We start from the raw sequence: 23,697 nt of genomic DNA on the forward strand, positions 1-23,697 counted from the left end.
AACATTGCTCGCTTAATGGCCTTTAATAAAATTCTAGCCACAAGCACTGGGTAAGGAGCAAGTCTTTGTTCTGGTTGTGCTGGGAGGTTCACCCACTCTATCACACTGTCTCCTTGATGAAGGACTGCTGTGGGTGCCTTTTGTGTAGCAAAAACTGATATTTCCAAGGGTTATTGAGTGACTCTTTTAACCACATTGGATAAAGCCAGTTCAGCTTCTCTCAAAGTCTCTTGAGCTTCTTTTGTAAGCTGGCGTGGTGAGTTTAAAGCACTGTCTCCCCTTAAAATGTCATATGATGGTTGAGACTGATAGGTAGTCACATCCATTGGGTATCTCCTATCAATTTCTGAAAGTCATTTAAGGTGTTTAGCTTCTCTGTTCTTAAGGAAAGTTTTTGTACTGTAAGCACTTTAGGGTATATTTCATATCTTAAATATTGAAATTTTTAAGTATCTTTGAATCTATTATAATTTTTTGTAGCTCAAATCTAGTGTTTACTCATTCCTTTACCCTTCCTTAGTCTCCTGATTTGGGGTTTTGTCTTCATAGTCCAGTTCTACTTTTGCTATACTTTTGAGCGAAGTGATTGGCTTTGTCTATTTTTGGTCTGGGTTTCTATACTGGTTTCTATCTCGTGTGGGTAGGCCCCATGGAGCTTAGAAGTTCAGAGTGCTAGATCTTTAGGGGCCTCTATAGAGTCTTATTTCACAGTGCTAGATACCTCAGGACCCATGACACTAATTTGTCCCAATATTAGCACAACCATCCCTGACTTGTTACTGCATCCCTTTAAAGGTTATATTATAGGTTTCTAGGACAGCTAGGTGGCTCAGTGGATAGCTCATCAGTCCTGGAGTTAGAAAGACCTGAGTTCAAATGTAACCTCAGGTATTTACTATGTGACCTTGTGCAAGTCACTTTATTCTACCCTTTTTGCCTCAGTTTCCCCACTTGTAAAATGAGCTAAAGAAGGAAGAGACAAATCACTCCAATATGTTTGCCAATAAAGCTCCAAATGGAGGCTTCCCAGAGTGGTCCTTGCCTTTAGTTGCTACCACGTACAGTGATCTGCAAGCTACATTGTCTCTTAACTGTTTCTGGTCTTGCTGGGAGGAGGTAGCCTAAGTTGGTCTTGTCTCTTCTGGTATCTTTCCTTCTTTTCTCTGTGACCTTCTGGCTTATGTTTCACTGATTCTAGGCTGGATGAAGTCATTATAATTTTCGATTGGATTTAAAAAATTTTTTATTGATATCTTTTGTTGTCTCCACCAAAATTTTACCCAGTATTCCTCTTTTTTCCCCTTTCCAGAGAGGTATCTAACAAATAACAGAATTTAAAAATAATTTTTAAAAGGCAAAACAAGAAAACATCATTAAAAATTAGCAAAATTTATCAATATATCCAAAAAGTACAATGTTAATTGAATTTCTTGATTATTATTTGGTTTGGCATGAATTTTAGATTTTTGCTGGTTTGGGTACAAGAAGCTGGGCCATCTGTTACCGTTTAGGCAGTTGTCTTGGCTTCAACTTTAGGAATAGAGTTTCATTAGGCAAAGAGCACTGGACTTGGAAACACATTTGGGTTTGCCTCTCAGGTTCAATGCCTCATGATTATGGTCAAGTCACTTATTGAGTCTCAGTTTTTTTCTTAGTATAATGGGGATAACAAGCAATATTTTTGCTACCTAATCCTTGAGTTTTTGTTGAGGTCAGTATTTTCAGACCTTAAGTGTTAATAGAAATAGGGACTGTTCTCAGTAGTCTTAATTGTGTACAGATGTGGGAAGAATCTGTTATGATTCCTGACATATCATTTCCATAACTGAGTCAAGAGAAGCGTAGTGGATAGAGAGACTGACCTTAGAGTCTGAAAGATCTGCTTTCCCATCCTCTGACACACACTAGCTATGTGACCATTCAACCTTTCAGCATCACAGACAATTCTCCAATGCAGTAAATTGCATGAGTTCCTAATCACTGAAGAGAGTTTTCATGATGAAACTTGTCCACACTGAAAAAATACAGATTCTGATTTAAAAAAAAATAACCCAAACTCTCCAAACCCAAGAAGTCACAATGTGATCTCTGAAATCATTCACATAGTACACTTAGCCTTTGGGTGACTGTACTAAAATTAAATTGTTTTGATGTTTCTGATCACCACAGAACATACTGACTTTTGATATGGGAAAAATCCAGTCTGTCTCCCTTTCCCTTTCCCCCCTCCAATTCTCTTAATGAAATCACAGAAGAAGCAGAGATAAGGAATATGTTAAATTAAAGAGAAACAATGTTTTTTCCTTAGAAAGTGTGAACTTTTTCGTTAGAGTTAAAGGGGCAGATTGCCTTTGGTTGAGAGAAAAATAAGAATCAGTTTTGTGGAGGCTGATCCCAATACTTCTACAAGAACAATGTTTGGTTGGGGATTTTTTGCTTCCTCCCACCATCTCTCCCTCCCTTCTCCCTCCTTCCCCCAAGAAGTGCAACCCTTGGCTAGAGAATTAGATCTGGTAATTGTGAATTAAAGTTCTGAGAAGACTGATCAAGGAAGCCCAGTGGATCAACCTGGCCATTTGAGAACACCAAGGAATATGTTGGGGGCTGGGTAGCAGAGGGAAGCAGAGGGAAGACAGCTGGAGAAAAGTCCTGTATTATTTGAAGCATTAGTTATTGCCCTAAATATTTTATATGGTATACCTCACTTCTAGCATATGCTAATGGTATCCTACTCTTCCCACTGATACCATATGTACAGGAAAATAAATCCCTCAGGTTTTGCAGCTATCGCTTTTACTATGCCATTTTGGTAAATGTCTTTGTTTTGGGCTGTATCTGCTGCTAACAGGTAAGCTTACTGTGAGTGCTTGTAAGTTTTAGGGCTATGAACTTAAAGAGTTCTTGGAATCCAAGAGCAGGCATAGTTCATTAATGTGAATGTCAGCTAGAAGGAGTAGTCCCTAACAAAATGTATGATAATAATGAATAAAAGATTAAACTAATAAATGAAGCTACATTTTACTAGATCTTAGTTTTTCATCTATAAAATTATAGAAGTAGGCAAAATATCTAGTATTTTAAAAATATTTAGTATCTCATTAAATTTTAAATCCCACAGTTCTATTTGAGTTGTTTCACTTAAGGAACATGTTGGTGATTCCATTTAAATCCAGGTTCATTCAATAAGTATTTACTAAGGGTCAAGGCATTTTAGGATTGGGGATTAAAAAAAGACTGTTTTTGCCCTTCAGGAATTTGTAGTCTATATTTTGGATTCATTATGTTGGTCTATTGTTTTCCTCACAAAGGTCACTTTTTGAAAACTGTATGTAGAACTTGCCAGCTAGATTCACTATTCAGTCATATACCTAAATTTTGAATGCAATTTAATTTAACCTTATTCAATTTTAACTATTTTTTTTACCCTTAAGAGACATTTTTGGAATTACATTGAATTGCACATTCAGAATTGTTCCTGAAGCAGTAAGTGGAAATCTTTCTAAAAATGGAGCTTTTTAAAAGAAGGGATTTTGATGTTCCAGCTGCAATCCAAATATTTCCCATTTCCCAGTAAATGACTATTGTTAAATACCCAAACACATTTCCCTCACAAATTAGCAGTAGTTATGTCTGATGGTGAATTAGAAGTGTAGCACAACTGCTTTTTAATTTCTTTAAGAGTTTGAATCAGAGATTACTTTTTGGTAAAGTAATAGCTAGACATCTTAAGTCTGGCTTGATATGCAAGTTGTATATATTTGTGACATTTTGCTTGGAGGGCTAAGGACTTTTTGTAGTTCAAATAAAATAGAAAACAAGAATATATCAGTTAAAACTCATGGAAAAAAAATAACAAAACTTGGCTTGTTTCCTCCCATAAGTAATCTTTTTGTACTGTTGATTTGGTGTCATTGACCAATAGGAAGCATACTTTGTAAGAATAAGCTTTTAAAGATATCAGTATTGTTTTCACAAGAAAAGTCTAATCATTGAACTATGTTCATATGTGGTTTGCTAAAGCACTTTAACTAGTTAAGCAGAACTGGTTTAGGAGGAAACTCCCTGACTGAAACCAGAAAGACCAGAGTGACAGTAAATTACTTCTGAGTTACGAAAGAAAATGTATTTGATGTCATCTTTTATCCATAATTAGATATAGTTTTTGTTAGGTTGTCAATACTTAATATTAAAAAGTTATAACTTTACTGAGAAATTCTAATTGTATGTTCTTTTAAAATATTTGCAGTTGTTAAATATAGTTGTCAACTTAGAATGGGACATAGGCATGATTAGATAGAACCTGAAAATAATTTGTTCATCACAATTTTCAAAATCCATTTCAAAATGATCCTGAGGAAGCCTTTGTTGACTCAGCTGAATAATGGTTCCTCTGCTTCTGGCTCTGGAGTGCTTTGGGCTCCTCAGAAACAAGTAATTGAGTCTTTTGAGTGCTTACTTTTGTGGATATGCTCTGTGTGTACAAATTTTCTTTCCAATTAAAAAGTCCTTTAAGCTAGGATCAGTATTGCAAGTTTTCTCCCAGTTCCCAGTTCAGTGCCCAGACACAGAGTATGATGATAAAGGAATAAATGAAAGAAGGAACCAACTGATACAAAAAGTGCTAAGATAATGTTCCAGAAAACAAAACCTGTCAAAAAAAGAAGAGAAAAGAAAACTTCACTATGCTCAGAAATAAGACCAATGTCAGATGACTATTGCAAGAAAGATATTTGCAGGATATTGGCAATCTGTCCAAGGATTCTTATAGAGATGCTTAATTGACAAAATATGCAGGTATTAATTTATTAAAACTGGTCTTTAGACTATAGATTGTTAGTGCTCGGAGCAAGAATCTAATCCATTCTCCTTTGCTGTTGAGATTTTGAGGCTTTGAAAGATAATATGACATCCAAAGTCATATGGAGATTAGTAATTGAGCTAGGATTCAGCTGACTTCTAATTCAATGATTTTATTATATTCTGGAATGGTTTGATGATTTAAATGTAGCACTGCCTCTTTAAAGAAGGCCCCATTTCTCTTTCTTAAATAGGATGCTTTCCCTCTCTTTAATAATATTTTTTCTAAATACATGTAAAGATAATTTTCAACATTTATTTTTGTAAGATTTTATGTTCCAAATTTTTCCTCCCTTATTCTTTCCTTACCTCCCCCCTCTCCAAGTCAGTAAGCAATCTGATATAGGTTATACATGAAAAGTCCTTTTAAACATTTCAATATTTGTCATGTTGTGCAAGAAAGATCAGACCAAAAAGGAAAAAAGCCACAAAAAAGAAAAGGCAAATAAACAAATAAATAGACAAACAAACAGGTGAAAACACTCTTACTTTGATCTATATTCAGTTGCAATTGTTCTCTTTCTAGATGGAGGTAGCATTTTCTATCCCAAGTCTATTGGAAGTGACTTGGACAAGGTTCTTTTAAAAAGAATTTGATACTTGGGCTTTTAGATTCAGGAAGCGAATTGACTATGCCAGGACTTGGGTTTTTGTTTTATTTTGTTACAGAAACACTTGTGGTGGGAGAAGGGGAGATTATTGGAAAGTAATACTATTGAGAAAACACAAAGTCAGTAATACATTTTTCAAAGGAAAGAAAAGTGATGTGAAATGCAGACCTAATTATGATTGACAGTACTGTTTATTCCCCATTATGATTATATGATCATTACTGTACCTATACATTATTACACATCCAACTAGACATGTGATTTGGGAAAGTAGTATTATTACTTGGTAAAGAATAATGATTTTTGATCCAATATTTAGTCATAAACTATTTCAAATAGGAAAGGAAAATGCCCTTTGGTTCTAATGTATATGAGCAGCTGTCATTTGATTTTTTTTTTTTGAAATACTATATTCAGGCCTTTTGGGGGACAGGGGAGAGAGAAAATCATGATTTTCTTATGGGGTCTACTAATTCTTTTTTTATGGGTAACTTTTTTTTAATTATAGCTTTTTATTTACAAGATAAATGCATGGGTGATTTTAAAGCATTGATCGTTGCAAAACCTTCTGTTCCAACTTTTCCCCTCCTTTCCCCACTCCCTCTCCTAGATGACAGACAGACCTATACATGTGAAATATGTTAAATATAACATATGTTTACATATTCATATAGTTATTTTGCTGCACAAGAAAAATCAGACTAAGACATAAGGTAAAAATAATCTGAGAAGGAAATTAAAAATGCAAGTGGACAAAAACAGGGAGTAGAAATGCTATGTTGTGGTTCATATTCATTTCCCATAGTTCTTTCACTGGTTGTAGCTAATTCTCTTCATTATTGAACAAATGGAACTCATTTGGTTCATTTCATTGTTGAAGAGAGCCACATCCATCAGAATTGATCATCATATAGTATTGGAATCTTTACAAACTGCTAACTCATTAGAGTTGATAGATTATTGATCTGATCTTACAAGAAGATGTTTTGGGCCAGAACCTGAAACAAGGTACTAAGTAGAACTAATTGATACAATGCTTGTGTTTGCACCTTTACTCGTTGGAGTTCACACATTTGGGAAATTTCATGGTTTAATATGAGATATCTGAATTCACACCTCCCTTGAAGCTCTTGGGGCCAGAGAGCATAATGGGAGAAAACTCATAATCCCTCTCTCTCGTATCCCACAATTTCTCTCTCCCATAAAAAAGAAACAGACAGAGGCTCTCGGACAGATTGCAGTGGAATTACACCAGAAGCCCTCCCTCCGAGGCAAGAGAGATCTATTTCGAGAATATTTTCCACTTGGCTGGCTGGTGGTGGAAGGAGAGTTTTCAGAGGAAGAAGCTACGAGTCGAGAGTTCAGCAGAAGATTGAGAAGGTTCTCTCAGAGGCACAACCAGATTCATCTTCATCTCACACCACTGTGGTGGCTGGGCTCCTGAACTTCCCGCATTGAGACCAAGCTGGTCTGAAAGATTTGCCAGAAAGCTAGCCGAGCCCCAAGTGGAGGAGACAAGAGATTCATTCCATCTTTGTGCTGGCTGGAGGCTGAAGAAAGCAGAGGCAGAGGCTAAAAGACAAAACCTTTGGATTTGGAGACATTCGGAGGGAGCTCTTGGAACCAAGCAGAGAGATAGGCCTCTTAGCTAACTGGGCTATATTAGAGACAATAAAAGATCTGAACTTTTATCACCTGGCTGCGTTTTTGGGGTAATTATTGATCTGAACTGAAACTAAGGCTGCCTCCAGAAAACCTCCCCCGAGAAACCTACCTTCTCCCCCACAGAGAACTCACATATATATTTTAAAGAAGAAAAAGATCACCACAATATAGTATTGTTTTTCAAGTAAATAATGATCTTCTGGTCCTGCTCATTTCACTCAGCATCAGTTCATGTAAATCTCTCCAGGCCTTTCTGAAATCATCCTGTTCGTCATTTCTTACAGAGCAATAATATTCCATAACATTCATATACCACAATTTGTTCAGCCATTCTCCAATTGATGGGCATCCACTAAGTTTCCACTACAAAGAGGGCTGCCACAAACATTCTTGCACATACAGGTCCCTTTCCCTACTTTAAGATCTCTTTGGGATATAAGGGAGTCTACTAATTCTTAAATTGTATTTCCTTATCCAGTTTTCCAGATCAGTTTTTTAAAAAATATCAGCTATCTTATACTTTCTTCTATTTTTCTTTTCTTGCATTCTAATATTAATTTGTTGCCTCAGATGTACTAATATTGTTGCCTAATTGATTTCTGATCACTCTATCATTGTGTTCAGGGACGCCATTTCTTCGTGATGTTTACTACTTTCTTTTCTAGGCTACTTGTTCTCTTTATAACTTATCTATTTCTTCTTTATATTCATAGTCTTTGTGTAAAAATCTGGTTTTTTTCTTCCTTTGAATCTCTACTTACAGTTATTGTGGAGTTTTGTAATAATTTTTAATATCAGATAACATTTTCTTTGACTTACTGATCTTACCAATTTTAATTTTTAAATTAGATTTGTATCAGGACTGAGCTTCCCTTCTGCTTTTTTAGAAGGTGGTCAGCCTTGATTGGTTTGTCTTATTCTCCGGAGTTCTTGCACTGACTTCCACATCTTTGAGTTTCAGAGTAATGGATCTTCAGGGCTTTCTGTGGTATCTTAGGACTGAGTGTTAAAGGCCTCAAAAACCCCAAACCTGGACTGTCTTGTGGTACACAGTGATTCATATTGCACTGCTTGTTGCTATTCCTTGATTTTCCATGGTCCCTACTCTTTGGCATTCTGACACTCTGATCTTCTTGTCTCTAGCTAGAGCTTTGCAGGCTACATTTGTCTTCTCTGTGAGTGTGCTGGTGCTAGCTTCTTCTTGATATTTTTGTGCAGTTGTGGAATTAATGTTGTCGTTCACTGTAGTTTCTCATTGGATTTCTTGAACATTATTCAGTTTGATATGAACTTCTGAATTGATAAAATAGATGTAGAGTAGCTAGGTATCTTCCTTCTCTTTCAGTTGTCTAGCAGGAAGACTTCTATTCATTCTTAGAGTTTCTTTGGCTAATCTATTTATTTTTCTGTGATTTTAATTGTAATTATCATGGACTTTATTGGAGTTCTATTAACCCATACTGTTTCTTAGGGCATTAGCAACTTTGTTTTATTCGGTCTCTTAGCTAAGGATGGCAAGAGGATCCATAGTCCCACTCTTTTTACTGGTCCTAGATCTGGAGAGATTTTGGGCCTTGCCAAAGTCCTGGTCTAAAATGCTGAACTACAGCTAGGATTTATCCCTTCTAGTCTTGAAGAGGGTTCTGAGATAGATATTATACTCTTAATCCCTGAGCTGTCTTTTATTCTTGAGTAGAGCTATTTAGCTTTGATTACGGTGATGTCTGAGATCCCTGCTACAGGTTATGACTAGAATGATGAGCAATGGGGCAGACCTGGAAAAGGGTTCAGAAAAGAGACTTTCTGTTCTGGGATGGAGTTGCAGAGAAGAGTATTAGCACCAGCATTGACTTAGACTCAGAGGTGTAGAATCATCCTTTGTTGGTGTGTGCTTTTTTCTCCTTTCGTGCAGATTAACTCATTAAAGTTTCTGTTTGCACATCTTATTCTTCTCCTGCTTATTGATCATATGCTTCATTTTGGTATTATTTTCCACTGAGATATTACTCCCACAGGAGTTTTTGAGGGACTTGGTCTTGGTTGGATCATTAAAGTTGTGTTGCTTTCCTTTTTGGGTAAGGGAAAGGAGAGGGGGTGGGAGGAAGGAAGAAATGATTTATTTCTTTCACTTGTATAACTGTATTTTTATGTAGAAGAGGGACAGGGGCTTATTGATAACCCCCTTATCTCCCAGAGTTTGAGGAAGGTGTTTTGTGTTTTATGACATTTATCATTTTCTCAGTTTTATTTACTATGTAAAGTGCTCATAAACAGAATATTTATTATTTTTTGTTTGAATTCTTCCTTTCACAGAATCATAGAAATCTCCGAATTTGAAGAGTCATCAGACAAGATCTAGGCCAACTCCTACCTGAACAAGAATTCACTCTATAATAGACCTGAAAAATAATTATCCAGACTTTGCTTGAAGAAGTCTCTCAAGAGGGAACCTACTTCCTTCCCAGGTAACCCATCTTCCTTGGGGGTAACTAAGTTGTTAGGAAGTTTTTCTTAATGTGAATACTAAATATATCTCTTTGTAACTCCTACCTATTACTGTTAGTTCTTCCCTTGAGATGCAAGTAAAACAGATCTGATCTTTCTTCCACATGAAGTCCCTCATATGACTTGAAGACAACTATCTTCTGATTACTTTGTTTTCTAATCTAAACTTCAACTAATTCTCATGACATGCATTCTCAGCTCTTCTCTAGATGCTATCATCAGTGTTTTACTTTAAATGTGACTACTAGAGCTAAAATAAATAATGATACTCCAAATATAGTCCAAGGAGAACAGAATACAATGGGACTATCACTTTCCTAGTCCTACAACTATACTATGTTATTTTAAATTTGTACAATGTTTTGCAGGTTACTTCATTGTAGAAGACAAATATCAGTGTCTATTTTTTAAGTAGATATCTTCTGTTTTTTACATCATCATTGTTATCCCTAGTATCCTTCTCCTTACCAGAGAGTCAACTCATATAATATAGTATTTTTTAAATGCAACACAACTGATCAGTACATTGAAAAAGGTCTAAAAACATGTGCAATATGTAACACCTCTGAACCACTTTTACAAACAAATGAGTCATGGGTACCCTTTTTGATCTCTTCATTTGAGTCATGTTTGAAGATTTTTATAATTTTATTTTCCTTTTGATTTTTATATATGTGATTATTATTGCTATTTCTAATATTCTTGTTATTATTGTGTTTTTTTTTTTTCTTGGCTGTGCTTACTTCATTTTGTATCAGTTCAAATAGATCTTTCCAGGCTTCTCTTCCATTTATCACACCCATCATTTCTTATAACACAGTAATATTCCATTACATTCATGTACCATAGTATGTCTTTTTAAAAAGATAGAGGAATAAAAAGAGGCCAGGCTTCATTACTAATTTGCTTTGCTTCTCTTTAGACTTCATCATCTTTATTTTTTAAAATAAGGTAGTTAGACTGGATCATTTGAAGCCGCTTACAACTCTGACATTCTGTGATTGATTTTGCCAAAGTGAATACCTAAAGAATTTAGTATAAACTACACCTTCTTTAAATAGTATTCCTCAATCACTCTTGAAACATTTACCATTCCATCCTAAATTAATACTTTGTTCTTTAATTGTTTCAGTCATATCCAGGTCTTTGTGAGACCATTTGAGATATTCTTGGCAAAGTTATTGGAATGATTTCCTATTAACTTTTCCAGTTCATTTTGCAGATGAGGAAACTGAGACAAACAGGGATAAGTGACCTACCTAGTATCACACAAAGGCCAGTTTTGAGCTCAGGTCTTTCTGAGTGTAGACCTATAGTTTTACCCACTGTGCCACCTAGCCACTATAAAGTGGCTCATCTATATTTTATAACCAATTATCTCAGGATGACATTTAAAAAAATTATTTTATGTGTCTGTGTGATGAACCAACCAACCAGATCTCAGATTCTAATTCTAAAATTCCAAAGCAATTTACACAAGAGACTTAAAAGGCTACACTTTCATTGAGGGTTATATAGATAAGGTCAGGTGGAAAATAGCAGTCCAGTGATACATTTTCACTAACTCTAAAATTGTAGCCAAATTTAACTAGCTGTAAGCCTCACATTTCTTAACTTTTGAAGTATGCTGTGGGAAGCATTGATAAAAATTTTGCATGGCAATATGAAAGAAGAAAAAAAAAGCTTTTATTATGTACCTACTGTGTGCCAGACACTGTGCTAGGTACTTTACTTTTTGATCCTTGCAACAACCTTGTGAGGTAGATGCTATTATTTATTCCCTCCCCTGCTCCTTGGTTGTTTTTTTTTTTTTTTTTAACAGTTGCAGAACATTGTCCCATTACTGAACCAGCCTATAGCTCCTCTTAATCAGAAGTTTTTATATGTTAAAGTTGAGCTGGGTAGAAAAATACTAGCAATGCCCTTAATGACTTGTCTTTTATGTCTTTTATGCTTCTCAGGTAGATTTGTAGCTAAGAAGAATTTGTGATATAAAGTAATATGACTTATTTCTAAGAGGGAACTATAAGAGCTGAGGATAAATGATATATGTTTGCCATACTGTGGCCTCTGAGCTACTTCACAGGGTTATCAAATCTTTTGTAATATGTAGTATAATCTTTAGTAATATGATATCTGCTATTCTTAGTTGTTGCTGTGACTTTCCTTTTTGAGATAAACTTCAATTTTGCATGGACTTATCTTCCTTCAAACATATTTTGGAATTTGATGTAATTTGTATTGAGAAGAAATAATAGTGAGTCTCAGTTGTTGGTTTCAGGCCTGGACTACTTAGAAAGTGGCTTTGTTTTTCTTTCTGCATGTGTCTGTTTTCTCTATGAATGAAAAGCCTTCAGTTATGTACAAATAATAAAGCATTGTTTTTCATGTTTGAAGATGGAGCTGCTATTGGCATTGTAAACCATGAATGATGGGTGGTAGAAATGAAAAAAACCTTTATTGCCCTTCACTGACTACTCTCCTAGGACATCTGTTGTCAAGGAGGAAAAATACCACAACTATTAGAAAACCATATGTTAATCTAACAATATAATTGTTAGATGTTTATCTATGGGGCCAGATCAAAATTTGTTTTATTTTTTAGATGGTTCTTTTATAAAATTTTGGTTTTTTACCTCCATCATAGAAGTAAACTTTTATAAAGTAGGAAGAAACGTGACATTGTTTTTTCTTTCCTTCCATATAATTTTTACAAAGTCAAGTGTATTTCAGGCACACACACATAGTCTTTGGGGACAGATATCAAGAGGAAAATATAAAAAAAATTATAATCTCATAACTCACTTGTTGTGTAACTTGTTTGTTTGTTTGTTTTTGTAGTTATCTATGTTTTACTCTTTTACTGGATTGTACACTCAATCAAGATAGAGATAGTATCTTACTTAGGTATTATACATTTCTCACTGTCTATGTAGTAATGTATATACCACAGGCATTTTATACATGTTTCTTGAATAAGCAGGTAAAAGACCTCTATATTGACATAGAGGTAATATAAGTCAAAGGGGATCTGATATCACCAAGGGATAAAAGTTAAAGGTGATTGAAGACAAAAGGCTTGGTGGACAGAAGCACCTAGAGGGCAGGAATAGGAACTGAACTATCCATAGGAACAAAGAAAAAAATGTCAGACATGTAGGAGGAGAATGAGAAAAGACCACTGTCACAGGAATCAAGGAAGGAGAGATTGTCCAGGAGATTGTGTATGTAATGCTGAAGAGAGGTCAAGTAGGCAAAGGGCTAAGAAAATGGCTTTGAATTTGGTAAATAAGATTTCCATTCCTTCTACTTCAGGCATTTGGGGTATTGAACTATAATTTCCACAAATCCAATGATCATTTGTACATAGATAAATCCAAAATCTGTATATACAGCTCTAATTTCTTTCCTTCATGTATCATGTATCTTTTCGTCTGTTGCACACCTCCATCTGAGTGACCTGTCAACATATCAGGAATAATATGGCCAGAAGAGAACTCATGATCTTTAAACATTGTCTAAACATGGGTTTTCCCGGAAACTCTCGCCTGTAACTTTTCTTTTCTCTATTCCCTTCTATGGTGACTTCACCTGCTCTGGTCTTTGTCTTAAACCTACCTAAGTTGGAGTCCATGGTGCATTGTCGATAAATCTCTATCTGAATCTCCTTGCCAGTATCCCAGCTGCACATTTCTAAAACAACTCGTTTCCTTTAAATCTGTTTCTTCTCCAAACTTCCCAGATTCTGTTTGAGTCCCCACAATCTTCTCTTTTTACCAAGTTTGTAACTTCTGAGTCATGTTTGACTCTTCTCTCCCTCTTATTTCCCATATCCAATCAGTTATCAAGCCTCCTTGATTCTACCCCCACAACTTTTGCTTCCATTGTCTTAGCTCACCTTATACACCCTTAACTCTACTCATTTGGGCTATTGCAACAGCTTCTTAATTGATCTGTCTGCCCCCATTCTCTTCCCTCTCAGTATATCTTTCCACAGCTGTCAAAATAATCTTCCTAATGCCTATGTATGTCCATGTTACTTTCCTACTCAAAAACCTTCAATGGCTTCCTTTGGCTTTTAGAATAAAATACTGAGTCTTTACTTAAGCTTTTACTTACACTTCTGGCCTTTCATATTACAAGTGCTTCTCATTACAGCCAAACAATATTAGTTTATTAAACCTTATAAAGAGGCAGCTAGATTTCTAGGGCACTGGACCATAGTCAGAAAAAAACCTGAGTTCAAATTTGACTTCAGATACTCCCTAGGTTTGTGATCTTAGACAAGTTGTCTGCCTTAACTTCTTCAGTTATAAAGTGGAGATAACAATAGATTAAAGGAGATATTTATAAAATATTTAGTACAGCATATTGTGGATACTTAATAAATGCTTTCCAATTTCTTCTGCTCATACTTCATTTCTCATTTCTATATGTTCCTGTCATCCCTACTTCAATTCAATTCAGTGAACTCTAATTCTATGCCAGTTACTGAGCTAGGTGTTGGAGATGCAAAAATGTCTCAGTTGATATTAATTGGGAATCTGAAGCTTCACTGCCTTCATTTCTGCCAAGAGTCACCTCTTTTTAAAAAGCTCTCTGCTTTTAAAAAACAGTTATTACAGATAATCCTATTATCAGATAATTCCCAGACTATCTAGGTAGGAGCTCTCTTAGCATCACCAATTGTCCATCCCCCAACCTCTGAGTATCTTCAAACAACCTTTTGATACATTGATTAACATATCTTAAACCAGGTACATTCCATTTGACTCTTGACTCCTCTCTCTGGTCTGTCAGGTCTGGCTCCTAACTTTACTTCTCTGCTCTCACTGAGAGAAAGCATTAAGGGTAAACTTCTCTTATAAAGGATTTGCTTATGACAAAAATTAAAAAAAAATTCTCTTCAGGACTAAGCCCACTGCAAAGTACTCTCTTTCTCTACCTCAAAGTGTCATCCTTCTAATGATGCCATTCTCCTTACTCTAACTAACTCTCGTCAGTCTGCTAGATTATATCTTTCTCCCACCTGTTGGAGTATTTGCTTTCTCTCCTTGGAGTATTTGTCTTTTCCCTATATGCTCTTTTAGTTCCATTTTATATTTACCATTCCTGGTGTCTGTTTTATCCCTTCGCTTTTTCTATAACCTCTTACCTTAAATAAATCTACCTTTTGTCAAAGAGGATGGCCAATGTGAATTTGTCACATGTTTATTTTGAATTCGCTATTGCTATCCCACCACATTATTACCATTGTCGGTTCCAGATTAAATCCATAGATATTGCTCATCCCAGCAAGCTCTGAAGATGATGTCATGATGGAATTCAAATGCTCACTTTTCTTCTCCCTTTTCTAATCTCTTTCTTTTCTTGTTCTCCTGAGAGAAAAAGGACCCTCATTGACTTGACATATCCGATTTCCTTCCCTGCCTCTTTTTGCTTTAATTGCTCTGGAATCTATGAGGTTGCTTGTTCATTGGTCAGAAACTGAGGCAGGAATAGGTGTAGGAGTGAAGATCTGTGGTCATGCTGTTTATGTCTTCTCAAAGGTATATAATAACTTTAGGATAACTCAGGTGGAGCAGGGATTCTCTTAGACCTGAAGAGTCCAACTGGGGTGGTATGTAAGTGAAGGAAGCTTCCCTTGCTCCATGGCCTACAGGCCACTAGAGAAGCTGTTTGTGGCCGCCTGAGGGGGAAGGCTTGCCATCTAGAGCAACATAGGTAAGACTTGGCACTTGGCCAAGGAGTTACTATCTCCTTTCTACTATATGGGCTGAAGTTTAGCATCCAACCCTCATGACCATCCCATTCTAATTCTGGTTACACTTTGCTAAAGTCCGATCTTTTCTTACCCTGGTAACCCCCAGTGACTTCTCCTTTTTTCTTTTTCTTCTGTGGACCGTCCCTTTCCCCCATACTTATATGGTGGCATATTGATGCCTGCTTAACGTAGATCATGACCCGCCTGACTGGATGAGAGTAGTGGAAATTGCTCTGCAACTACTAATTAAGTTGAAGTATTAAACAACTTATTTTGTATTATCAAGTGTTTGCTAAATATCTATAGGATTCGTACCTATAAGATACAAATTTGCTCCGATTCTTACCTTAATGAGATCCTTAGTCTTTTTTGGGGGTTAAGTGACTTGCCCAGGGTCAGAGAGCTAGGAAGTGTTAAGTGTCTGAGACCAGATTTGAACTTACCCTGACTCCAGGGTGTCCTATCTATTCACTGTGCCATCTTACTGAACCTGGGGCCCATAGTCTTTTTTTTTTTTTAATTAAAGTTTTTTATTCACAAAGCATATGCATGGATAATTTTTCCAACATTGACCCCTGCATAACCCCCTGCTGGATTTTTCCTGGTGGCAAATTTTCCCCTTCTCTCCATCCCCTCCCCCACCCAATAGACATGCTAAATATGCTGAAACACATGCCAGCTCCAATATGTGTATACATATTCACACAGCCATCCAGTTGCACAAGAAAAATCAGATCAAGAAGGAAGAAAAAGAAAAACTGAGAAAAAAGAAACAAAAAGCAAGCAAATAATAACAGAGAGAATGAGAACACTATGCTGTGCTTCACACTCTTCCCATGGTTCTCTCTCTGTATGTAGATGGCTTTCTTTGTCACGGCACAAGTGGAACTGGTTTGAATCATCTCAATGTTAAAGAGAGCCACGTCCATCAGAATTGATCAGTGTATAGTCGTATTGTTGCCGTGTATAATGATCTCTTGGTCCTGCTCATTTCACTTTGCATCAGTTCATGTAAGTCTCTCCAGGCCTCTCTGAAATCATCCTATTGGTCATTTCTTACAGAACAATAATATTCCATAACATTCATATATCACAGTTTATTCAGCCATTCTCCAATTGATGGGCATCCACTCAGTTTCCAGTTTCTGGCCACTACAAAGAGGGCTGCTACAAACATTTTTGCATGTGTGGATCCCTTTCCCTTCTTTAAGATCTCTTTGGGATATAAGCCCTGTAGTAACACTGTTGGATCAAAGGGTATACATAGTTTGATAACTTTTTGAGCATAGTTCCAAACTGCTCTCCAGAATGGTTGGATCCATTCATAGTTCCACCAATAATGTATCAGTGTCCCAGTTTTCACACATCCCCTCCAACATTCATCATTATCTTTTGCTGTCATTTTAGCCAATCTGACAGGTATGTAGTGATATCTCAAAGTTGTTGTAATTTGCATTTCTCTGATCAATAGTGATTTGGAGCAGTTTTTCATATGGCTAAAATAGTTTCAATTTCTTCATCTGAAAATTGTCTATTCATATCCTTTGACTATCAATTGGAGAATGGCTTGAACTATTATAAACTTGAGTAAACTCTCTGTATATTTTAGAAATGAGGCCTTTATCAGATCCTTTGGATGTAAAAATATTTTCTCAGTTTATTGCTTCCCTTCTGATTTTGTCTTTGTTTGTACAAAAACTTTTTAACTTAATGTAATCAAAATTATCTGTTTTATGATCAGTAATGATCTCTAGTTCTTCTTTGGTCACAAATTCCTTCCTCCTCCACAAATCTGAGAGGTGAAACTATCCTATGTTCTTCTAATTTGTTTATAGTATCATTCTTTATGTCTAGATCATGAACCCATTTTGACCTCATTTTGGTATATGATGTTAGGTGTGGGTCTATACCTACTTTCTGCCATATTAGTTTTCAATTTTCCCAGTAGTTTTTGTCAAATAGTGAATTCTTATCCCAAAAGGTGGGGCTTTTTGGCTTGTCAAATATTAGATTGTTATAGTCATTGACTGTTTTGTTCTGTGAGCCTAACCTATTCCACTGATCAACTAGTCTATTTTTTTAACCAATACCAAATGGTTTTGATGACTGCTGCTTTATAATATAGTTTTAGATCTGGTATAGCTAAGTGGGGCCTATAGTCTTAAAGATACTGTCTCTAATGGTGTGGCTTCCCTGCCTTCCATGTCTTCAGAGATCTTTTGCTGAAAATCAAGCAGAATGCTTCTGATTGTTGCAAAATAAGGTAAGCAATGCTATGGCAAAGAATAGTCATAATGGGGATCATGATGTCAGCTTTAAAGTCTCAAATGAATTTTCTCAAAAAAACCTCTTGGTCCTTTGCTTTTTAAATTTTTTATCAATGATTTGGATAAAAGCATGGATGGCATGGTTTTTTTGGTTTATAGATAAATGAATTTGGAAGGATAGCTTACTTTTTATATGTCAAGAGTCAATATCTGAAAAGGTCTTAGCCGGATAGAATGGTAGTCCAGGTCTTAATTTAATTCAGTTAAATATATTTATTAAGTCCTTATCTTAGGTGCCTACCTCTACCAGATATTGAAAGTACAAAGGTAAAAACAAAACTGTACATGCCTTCATTCTACCAGCCAGTGAAGTATAGTAGAAGAATTCAGAAGAGGAAGAACACTATCAGCTGAGAGATCATGGGAAATGTAACATGTGAACCAAGCCTCAAACTAAGATAGCAATTCTGAGATGAGCAGAGGGTGTGCAAAGCATGGGAAGTGGCACATAAGAATGTCTGGAGGCAGAGGATGTAGTGTAGAGGTCAAGGAACAGCCAGCAGTCCAGTTTGTTGCAATGCAGAACTTCTGAAGTAGAATAGTAGGTTATTGATGGGAAAAATAGGTGGGAATCAAATTGTAGAGTCTAAAGACATTGGGATAATATTGAAGATCATTGACTATGGCGAGATTTGAGAAGATCCTTTAACTGTAACTGTGTAAAGAATAGAAAAGGATTGAACAAGGGAAAAACTAGAAGCAAAGAGACCAATCAGCCTATTGCTGTAGTCCAAGTGAGTGGTGATAAGAACCTGAATTAGACTGGTAGTACTAGTAATATAAGTGGTGCCAAAGAGTCTATGCAAGTGTCATTGACAGCAGATTGATTGTAGGTGGTGATTGATGAAGAAGAAAGATGACTCTAGGGTTATCAGCTCAGATGACTGCAAAGATAATGCTACCTTCAACAGAAATTGGAGATTTGTGGGGAGGAGGGAGAGAAAATGAGTTGTTTTGCATATGTTGAATATTAGGTTCTGGGTGAACTATCAAGGCAGAGATTTCTAGAAAATATGAGAAAGATCAGGACTGAAGGTATGGAGTGGGGGTTATCTGCGTAGTTTCGCATACACCTAGGGAGAGAGAACTGTGGAAACTGGGTGTGGATCAGAACATAGCATTTTCACTCTTTGTTATTTGCTTGCATTTAATTTTCTTTCTCTTTATTTTTCCAGTTTGATTTGATTTTTCTTGTGCAGCATGATAATTGCATATAAGTATGTATGCATATATTGTATTTAATATATTTTTACCAGGATTTAACTTATATTGGACTACTTGCTATAGTAGGAAAAGGGGAGGAAATTGGAACACAAGGTTTTTCAAGGGTCGATGTTGAAAAATTATCCATGCATGTCTTTGGAAAATTAAAAAGCTTTAATAAAAAAATGTTTAAAAACTAATGAAAGGTTAGCTAGAATAGGGACTTTAAAAAGACCATTAGATTTGCCATTGATGAGTTCATTAATATCTTTGAAAAGAGCAGTTCCTAATAAGTTTGAAATTTAATAGTGAAAAAATGAAGTTTTATACTTAGGCTTGAAAAATCAGTTTCACTAATATAAGATAGGGGAGGCTTGGCTAGAAGACTGTTCATGCAAAAGAATTGCAATGAATTTTTGTAAATTTAATGTGAAGACACAACTGTGTGATATGGCAACCGAGAGAGTAAATGGAATTTTAGGCTGCGTTAAGAGAGGTATATTATCCAGATCTAGGAAAGTGAGAGCTTTATTGTACCCTGCCTCATTATCCTATGTTTGGAGCATTCAGATGTGGACTCCACATTTTAGGAAGCACAAATGCTACTTAATTGACTTATATTCATTATCTCTTGTGGGACAGTAATAATACATTATATCCATGTACTCCATTTTGTTCACTCATTTACCAGTTGTTAAATACAGAAATTGTTTCTAGATTTTTGTTTTTACTGTGGATATTTTTGTATATCTATGTGTTTTTGTCTTCTCTTGCTATCATTACTTTCTTTAGCAAGTAGTGGAATCTGAATCAAAGGACATAAGTAATTTAGTCATTTTTCTTACATAATTGCAATTTGTTTTTTCAGAAAAATGGGACCAATTCATAATTTCTTTAGAAATATGTTAGCTTTTCTGTCTTACCATAGTGTTTTTCCCTATTTTGACAATGGATGTGAAATAATGCCTTAGAGTTTTAATCTCCATTTTCCTTTGATGTTCTTTCTCTTTATTTGAAAACTGTTCACATCCTTTAACCTTTCTTATTTATTTGTATGAAATTACTACAGATATCTTTAATTGAAGTTTTTTATTTTCAAAACATATGCAAGGATAATTTTTCAACATTGACCCTTGAAAAACCTTGTCTTCTGATTTTTCCCCTTTTCTTCTTTATCCCTCCCCAAATGGCATGTAATCCAATATTTGTTAAACATGGTAAAAATATATGTTAAATCCAATATAGACATACATATTTATACAATTATCTTTCTGCATAAGAAAAATTAGATCAAAAAGGTTTTAAAAAATGAGAAAGAAAATAAAATTCAAGCAAACCACAACAAAAAGAGTGAAAATGCTATGCTGTGATCCACCCTTAGCTCTCATAGTCCTCTCTGGGTTACCACAGATTTTTTATATCAAATCAGAAATGGTTAATACAACTACTTTTTCAGCAATCTTTTATAATTTTAACTGCATTGATTTTCTTTGCACCAAAGCTTTAAATTTTTATATAATTAGAATAGTTTATGTATATCTTTTATAGCTCTTTGCTTATGGATTCTTCTCCCATTCACAGTAGAGACATAACCACATTCCCATTGCTCCAATTTTCTCTAATTTTATATGTAACAATTTTTATATTTAAATATTTAAAAATTTAAATCCATTTGGAATTTATTGTAGCATATGGTTTTCAATGTTTTTTTTCAACCTTTTTTCTCTTTGAAAAACTTAATATAAAAATTTTTTAATCCTTTGTTTTGTTTTTGTATTAATTTCTAAATAGATCCTTTACCCTACCCTACCAAGTAAGTTATACTTTCTATTTATATTAACTTCCTAAAGCACAGGTCTGATCTTTTTGATTAATAAAAATACTAGGTGTTGAATAGCTATCATTTTAAATAAAATTTCTCTCTCTTCTTAGTGCTTTTTGCTAGTTGTAGGTTTTGGATCCTTTTATGATCCCCAAACTATTAATTGTCTAATTAAATCCTCACATTGTGTAAAAATAGATATTATATACAGTTTTTGCCTCCTAACTCCTTCTACATATGCCTTTTACTTCTCAGAATTCTATAATCTCAAAGTTGGGAAGGATTTTGTTATCAACTGCAATCCACAATTCAAGAATTCCTTCTTCAACTTAATGTGATAGTCTTTTCTTGAAGACCTTCAGTGAGTGGGACTCTTACCTTTTGATGAAATGAAATTTTGGATAGCTCTATTAAGAAGTTTTTACATCAAGACTAAATTTACTTTCTATAACTTCCACTCATTGTTTCTAATTTTTCTTGCTGGGGCCTAATTTTTCTTTAATATGCTAACTACTTTCAGATATTTGAAGGCATCTTTTATATCCCATTTGTCTTTTCTTCTTCAAGTTGAAAAAACATTAATCTAGATTCCTATAGTTGTTTCTTTTGATGATTACATGTGATTTCAAGGCTTTTAATATTCTGTATTTTTTTTTCTTTTTTTGTATTTTAAATAATATTTTCCCTAATTGCATGTAAAAACAAGTAGATATTTGTCTTTTTAAAAAATGTATTCCTAATTCTCTTCTTCTCTCTCTCCCTGAGATGCCAAGGAATTTAATATAGATACACATAAATATCCTGATTTTCATATGCTAGATGCTCTCCAGCTTATTAACATTCTTTTAAAAATGGAGCAGCCAGGATAGAACACTGTCTAACCAGAGGGCTATTACATACTTCCTAGTCTTGAGTACCATTCCTCTTAGTACAGTTTAACTTTGCATTAACTTTCTTGGCTTCTATACCATAGCATTTATTGACATTAAAACCTCAGTCTATATCTTTTACAGGTAAACTGCTACTTTGCCATAATTCCTCTATATTTTGAACTTGTAAAGTTGATTTTGACAACCTAAGTGTAAAAACTTTGTATTTATCCCTGATCAATTTTGTCCTATTAGATTCATCATGATGTTTAGCCTATTAAGGTATTTTTGAATCCTGCGTTTCATATCTTTGCTAGATGCATGTCAGAGTATGAGCATGCTCTCTGTGCTTTTATTCAGGTTTGGTAAAAATACCAAACAGCATAAGCCCAGCATAGATGTCACTGCATGCCCTCCAAGTTGACATTGAAATAGTAATGACTATTCTTTGGGTCTTGTCATTCATTTAGTTCTTAAGTTCACCTAACTGTGCTTTTATTTTTGCATATCTTTTCTACAAGAATAATATGAGAGAATTTGTTCATCTGTATATACAAACACACATATGTTTCTATAAATATGTAATATATATTTCTATGTAATGTGTGTACTTAGATACACACATACATACGTAACTTTTTCAAAAATTAATTAATTAAAACTTTTTATTTACAAAACATATGCATGGGTAAAATTTCAACATTGACCCTTGCAAAACCTTCTGTTCCAAATTATCCCTTCCTTCCCCCCAACCCCTCCCCTAGTGGCATATATATGTTAAAATATATGTTGAATCCAATATATATACATACGTATTTATACAGTTATCTTGCTGCATAAGAAAAATCAGATCAAGAAGGAAGGAAAAAAAACTGGGAAAGAAAACAAAATGCAAACAAACAACAACCAAAAAGAGTAAGAATGCTATATTTTTCACTCAGTTGCCACGGTCCTCTCACTGGGTATAGATGGCTCTCTTCATCACTGAATAATTGGAATGGGTTTGAATCATCTCAAAGTTGAAGAGAGCCACATTCATGAGAATTTATCATCATATAGTCTTCTTGTTACCAATATGTACATCTTTATCTAAATAAAAGCATTCTTTAATCTACCAATCTAGTAAGCCTTTCCAAAAAAATGAAAATAAAATAATTTTGAAAAGATGATCTTTATGTCTTGGCTTTTACTAATCTTTGATTCTTTTTCTAGTGTTAACTATTTCTTAATATTACATTCTAGAATGTTGTCAATAATCAGTTATATTTATTGACCCAAATTGACCCAAATCCTGTTCTTTCAATATCTAGCATATAGTTATATCGACTTAGTAAAATTATTTTTAGCAAGGACAGTCTGAAACTCTGAAAAAGGTGTGCTTGAGGCTAATTACCTATTTGCTGTGAAACAATGACTCTATTAGCATATTTTTGGGATAAATGGCTTTTCTTACTGTTTGGTGCTTACTGAATGTTTGGTGTTAAGATAATCTTAGGGAAGGATTTGAGAGTGGGGTGAGAGGAGAATGTGACTTTGCACCAGGATGAGGAGGAGAGAGGTGGAGATCCTTGGCAAGCTTCGGGGCAGTTTGCCTGCTTCTTTCACTTCTCCCCCTAAAGACCTAGGACTTTTACTTATCCTGACTCTGGTTGAAGCCAAGGCCCTCCAAGGAACTAGCCTGTAGTCCACACTCCTGATCTGATATAGATAGGTTTGGTGCTTAAAATTTAAGATTAGATTGTAATGAGATACTCAAACTACACAACCAAGGGAATCTTAGCATTTAGCATGGCAAGGTTATATTCTATAATGATCTAGAACTTATTCAGTTGTGAACTGCTTTTCTGCCTCAGAATTAGCCATGGTTTTTTTTTTTTTTTTTTTTTTGAGCCTTAGTTTCTTGGACAAGTTAAGGGTACCTTAACTAGTGAAGTAAGGCCTAGGAAAAGCTAGCCTAGTCTATGTGACAGAGATCTCATTATTTCTCTACTACCTTCCTTCTTATTTTGACTATCAATTTCATACTAATTTTAAGAGAAGAGCAGCTCTTTCTTTTTTCTTCTTTGATTATCAC

At 35.0% G+C, this 23,697-nt stretch overlaps 1 protein-coding gene across 2 annotated transcripts in view; it reads left to right on the top strand.

Annotated features, from left to right (window-relative positions):
• PTPRA (protein tyrosine phosphatase receptor type A) overlaps positions 1 to 23,697 on the top strand; it is a 203,864-nt gene that overhangs the window by 69,484 nt on the left and 110,683 nt on the right. For both annotated transcript variants that reach the window (XM_051965682.1, XM_051965683.1), the window contains exon 2: positions 9,447 to 9,598. The gene's annotated coding sequence lies outside the window, so the exon portion shown is untranslated. The remainder of the gene's footprint in view (positions 1 to 9,446; positions 9,599 to 23,697) is intronic.

Source organism: Antechinus flavipes, chromosome 6 (genome assembly GCF_016432865.1).
Source record: "Antechinus flavipes isolate AdamAnt ecotype Samford, QLD, Australia chromosome 6, AdamAnt_v2, whole genome shotgun sequence".
Taxonomy (NCBI): domain Eukaryota; kingdom Metazoa; phylum Chordata; class Mammalia; order Dasyuromorphia; family Dasyuridae; genus Antechinus; species Antechinus flavipes.